The sequence below is a fragment of the Orycteropus afer genome, unplaced genomic scaffold (genome assembly GCF_000298275.1).
Source record: "Orycteropus afer afer isolate SDZICR_OR568_19922 unplaced genomic scaffold, OryAfe1.0 scaffold00171, whole genome shotgun sequence".
Lineage (NCBI taxonomy): Eukaryota > Metazoa > Chordata > Mammalia > Tubulidentata > Orycteropodidae > Orycteropus > Orycteropus afer.
Window position 1 is genome coordinate 6,749,470 of NW_006921758.1, and position 5,953 is coordinate 6,755,422.

The following is a 5,953-nucleotide window of genomic DNA, read 5'->3' on the forward strand; positions in this document are numbered from 1 at the left end:
GATTTATTTTTCCTAGAGCTCTTTGAAATTTTTAACCTGATTAAAGTTTATTTTTAATATCAATCTTTATTTTCTCAAGTTGCGTAGTACCACATTCTTCACCTCAGGGCAGTTCCATATATATTTTTTTTTCCAGTTTTTAAGTATTTGAATATTAATATTTGATATGTTATTTTTATATGCTGTTGAGTCATCTCAGACTAATAGTGACCCCTCCTTGGGTGGTATCCGAGGTGGTATCTCTATGCAAGTAGACTGTCCAATCTGCCTTTTGAGGAGTAGCTGGTGGGTAGACTTCTGGTTAGTAGTCAAGTGCCTTAGGCACTATGCCACCAGAGGTCCTAATATTTAATAATCAGCAGGAAAAGAAACCAGTCAGTACAGCTGATTGTTGAAAAACAAGTTTGGAAAAAATCCTTAAAATACAAATAAAGACTTTGCCTTAAAAAGTGAATATGGCTCTGGGAATGAGCAGAAATGACTTGGTACAGGTGTGATGGCAAGCTGTTCTCTTATTTTTGGAAGAGATCAGTTTGGAGATTTTGGCTTTAATTATAGGAAGGAAAGCTGCAGGAAAAATTCTGATAAGGCAAAGTATTTGCAACTAAGTTATTCTGAAAATATTGAAGCCAGGTGGTCTTAGTTGATACTTAAAATCCATTAAGAATTGATGTCCCTGTAAGAAACACTAATCAAAGTGTCCCACAATAACTGCATAGCTATCCTACTGCTAAATCCTTTAGATCATTCATTCATGCAGCAGATATTCAATGAGTGCTTTTTTCTGTGTGTTAGACCCTGCAGAAGAGGCTGAGAATAGAATAGGCAACACAAATACATAATAGCTAACAAAATAAAGCTTAGCTTAAAGTCCCACGGGGGAAGAAAAACATTAAACAACTACAAAGGAAAGTACAGGGTGCAATCAAATGATAAAAGAGGGTACTAATGTGCTCTGTAAGTTCAGGAAGACTTCCCTGTGGAGGTAACATTTTTTTTGAGACTGAGAATATAGTGGATATACAATAAATAATTTTTGATTGATTGGATACCAATAGCATTATCTCAGGCTCATCATTTTTTAAAATTCTTTAATTTATAAAGTTCTTATTTGGAAAATTCCATCTTTTTCTTGGCTTTCCAAATAACTAGCATAAGAAAAAACAGACATATGCCTTTAATAAAGATCTAATAAATGCTCCATAAGTCTAAATTCAAGGAAAATATAATTAAAAGGATTAAAAAGATTGGATAGGACATGGTAACTTCCTTTCGGGCCTGTTTTCATATTTTCATTTTACCCATCATTATTTAGGTCTTGAGGAAATTCAAGCTGCTGTCCATTGACATGGTTGTTATATAGATTGTTGTGTGTTCTATGAATAATTTTAAGAATCTTATTCCATCTATATAAATTAACTAACTAATACTTTAATGTATATGAAATAAGAATGTTGCTGTGGTGGAATCCCAAATTAATTACCTCTTGAGTGATTTTGAGTAAATCTTTTAATCTCACTGAGGTTCGTATTTCTCATCTGAATATCATCTACTTTTTTATAATTGCTTTGAGAATTAAGTGAGTTTACACATGAATCCCGACTAGTATAATGTCTGAAGCATTGTAACTTCTCAGCAAGCATTGTTGTTGGTTGCCATTGAGTCAACTCTGACTCATGGTGACCTCATGAATAACAGAATAAAATGTTGCCTGGTCCTGCACCATCCTCACAATCATTGTTATGTTTAAGCCCATTGTTGCAGCCACCTTATCCATCCTATGGATGGTTTCTCTCTTTTTTGCTGACCCTTTACTTTACTACACATACATCATCTCCAGCGATTGGTGCTTCCTAATGACATGTCCAAAGTATATGAGAAGAAGTCTTGTCATCCTTGCTTCCAAGGAGCATTCTGCCTGTACTTCCTCCAACACAAATTTGTTCATTCTTCTGGTGATCTGTTATATATTCAATTTTTTTTCCAATGTCACAATTCAAATATGTCAATTCTTCTTCAGTTTTCCTTTTTTGATCCATATTTTACATGCATATGAGGCAATTAGAAAGACCATGGCTTATATCAGGTATACTTTAGTCATCAAAATGACATCTTTGTTTTTATAAAAGTTTCAAGGTGTCTTAGTAGATTTTTCCCAATGCAATACATCATTTGATTTCCTGACTGCTACTTCCATGGACAGCAATTGTTGATCTAAGTAGAATGAAATCCTTGACAACTTCAATTTCTTTGCCATTTATCATGATGTTGTTTATTGTACTCCAGTCGTGAGGATTTTCATTTTCTTTATGTTCAGATGTAACTGCAAACATTGGGCTTCATTGCTTCCACAGTACATGGTGGGTGCATAAAAAAAGTCAGTTTCTTTTTTCAAAATTTTGTTATTAAAGAACAGTAATTATATGAGCCATTCTGTTGATGATGTGGGAGAAAGATAGTATTGCTCTTCAGAACAGGGAGAAAAACACATCCTGAGAGAAGATACTTCAGGCATAACCTGTTTGGTATAACCACAAGGCATCCAGCTGAAGGACAAATAATAAACTAAGTATATGATATATGTGTATGTTATGTACCAGACCTTGTACTTAGTACACATTGTATACATGTAGCCTATAGCTTAAGAGGGGGCCTTGGTGGTACAGTGGTTAAGCTCTCTGAAATATGGAGATTGCAGTCAATGTCATGAAACAAAATGTGTATTAACTGTTATATGGAAAATGAAATTTGCTCTGTAAACTCTCACCCAAAACACAATCAAAAATAATAAAAAATACTAACACTCCAATCAAACAAAAAAAGGGGGGGGGGCCTACGGATTTATATAGGTATTTCAACAAAGAAGATACACTAATGGCCAATAAGCACATGAAAAGATGCTCAGTGTCATTAGTCATTGTCGTTGTTAGCTGGCATCAAGTTGGGCCAACTCATGCTGAGCCCTGAATAACAGGATCGGACTGATGTGATCCATAGGGTTTTCACTGGCTAACTTTTTTGGGGAGCTCTGGTAGCATAGTGGCTAAGACACTTGCCTGCTAACCAGACAGCTGGCGGTTCAAACCCACCAACCACTCCTCGGAAGGAAGGTTGGGCAATCCTACTTCCATAGTGATACTGCCTCGGAAACCCAAAGAGGGTCGCTATGAGTCGGGTTTGACTCGACGGCACATAACAACAACAACAATTTTTTTTGGATGCAGTTCTCCAAATATTTCCTCCTAGCATTAGTCCTCAGTCATTAAAAAAAAAAAAAAAACTGTCATCAAATTGATTATCACTAATGGCAACACCATGTGTCAGAAATTCGGAGGGTTTTTTTTTTAGCTCTAATCATTACAGAGGCAGATCACCCAGGCCTTACTTCCATGGCATGTCTGGGTGGGTTAGAACCGACAACCTTCAGGTTAGTAACCAAGGACAAACCTCGTGCATCAACCAGGGACCTAATTAGTCATTAGGGAAATGCAAACCAAGACTATATTAAGATACCACTCCATATGATGACTATTATCAAAAAATGGAAAACGAGTGTTGGCAAGGACGTGGACTACTGCTGGTGGGAATGTAAAATAGCGTAACATCTGTGGAAAACAGTTTGGCTGTACCTCAAAAAGTTAAACATAGAACTACTTTATGACTCAGAACTTCCACTCTTAAGTATGTACCCAAAAGAAATAAAAGCAGAGACTCAAATAGATGCATGTACACTAATGTTCATTATAGCATTATTCACGATAGGCAAAATGTGGAAACAAGTGTCCATGAAGAAATTAATGGATAAATAAAACATAATACATACTACAATGGAATATTATTCAGTCATAAAAATAATTCAAGGTCAGATACACACTACAATACAGGTAAACCTTGAAAACATTGCACTGAATGAAATAAGTCAGACACAAAAGGACAACTATTGTATGATCCCACTTATACAAAGTACAGGTAAGTGTAAAAGAACTGAAGTTTATTAGTGGTTACCAGGGGTTGGGGGAGGGAGGAATGGAAAGTTTACTTAAGGGATACTGAGCTTCTCTTTGGGGTCATGAAACAATTTTTCAAACAGATAGTGGTAATGGGTGCACAACATGGTAAATGAAATTAACGTCATTAAATTGTACATGTAAAAATAGTTGAGATATTCTGTTAACATTTCACCACAATAAAAAAAATTAGAGTTTTTTAATTAGATTCCTTTTTTAAGCCAAGAATCCTTATAAATGGACTGGTATATGCATATGGAAATCAACATTTCATTTCCAAACTGCTCATTTTCAATAATGCCACTTTTGTTATACTTTATATAAGAGTGTCTTCTTTCATATTTTTCTCATCATGGATGGCAGAGTAGCCAGCCTCTCATCTATATCTTTTCCAGACTAAGCCTTTCTCTCCCAAAATGATCAAGTATTTTTCCCTGAACTTAATTCCATAAATGAATCTCTGTGGTAATAACTCTTTCAATGGTTTTCATCCAATGAGATTTACTGTCTCTATTTAAAATGCCAACACACATTACTTTTACTTGCATGGACAGATTAACTAATGATCTGTGAAGTATATTTTTATACGAACTCAAGATATGAAAATGAATTTCCTTTTTGTGCTGTCTTTGGCCCAAGGCTCTGAAAGTTTTCTTAACGTATTTTAGTAAGCATGCTCAACTAGTATTCTCTTTTCTTGTGAATTCTCTTCTGATGTTTTTTGGTCTTCTTTTCTCATTATGCAGTATCTTTTTTCCTTCATAATTATTGGTAATTTTATCATAAAGATGAAACTTTCTGTCAGAGATTTATCAAGATACCTATTTCAAGGACACATTTCTTCTCTTTATCAGTAAAGTTATATAAAGGAAAGATTTATAAATTCAATCACACAAAAATGAAGAATTCCTGTTCAATGAAAGAAGGCATAAAGTGAGTGACTACAACAAAACAGAGATTAAACAATAAATTAATAAAAAGATGAAAAAATGGAAAAACAGATAAAAATATTTAGTAGGTATTCTGAAGAAGAGAAAATGTTAATGACTTATAAACATGTGAGAAGACATTTAAATTCATTAATAATCTTGGAAATACTAATTATTGAGATCTTTTCATTCTTGTGACTTTAGCAATTACTAAAAATTTGGATAAATTATGATATATTCATGTAATGAAATATTATACAGCAGTGAAAATAAAGTTTAATGTCAAAAACATTATGTAGAGTAAAAGAAATAAATCACAGAAGAATCCAGAAATTATTACTCCATTCACATGACATTCTATAAGACATAAAACTAGATTTTAATGATTTTATATATGCTTGATGAAATGATAAAGAGAGGGGGAAGAGGAGGCAAGGAGAGGGATGCAATTGAGGAGAGGCCTACAAGAAGCCTGTTACTAGCAAGCTCTGTTGCTTAAGATGGGTCGCAGGGACAAGGATGATAATTTTAATATTTTATTATTTTTCTCTTAAATGTAAACATACATTCAATATACTCTTTCATATACGTGATATAAATCATAGTAAAAATGTTAAGGAAAGTTTTTAAAAGGAGACCAGGTTTGTTGGACTGATAGAGCCTGGTGGAACCACTGAGACTATGGCCCCTCGCTGCCCTTCAGGTCAAGAATTGAACCCACACCTGTGGCTTCTAGCCAAACAAAAGACAGGCGTAAGAGTTGAACATTTACTTGAGGTAGATACACTCCTTGGAGAGAACAATCATGGGAGAAAGAAGGTCTGTTTATGCACAGGGAGAGAGAGGTCAGGGGACAGGAATACATGGAGGAATGGACACAGGGAAGAGGTAACTATCAGGAGGAAGTGGGAGGGGAGCTGTTGCATTGGGGTAAATTGTAGTCAATGTCATAAGACAATGTGCGTGTGAACTGCTGTAGGGAAAGTGAATTTTCTCTGTAAACTTTCACCCAAAAAT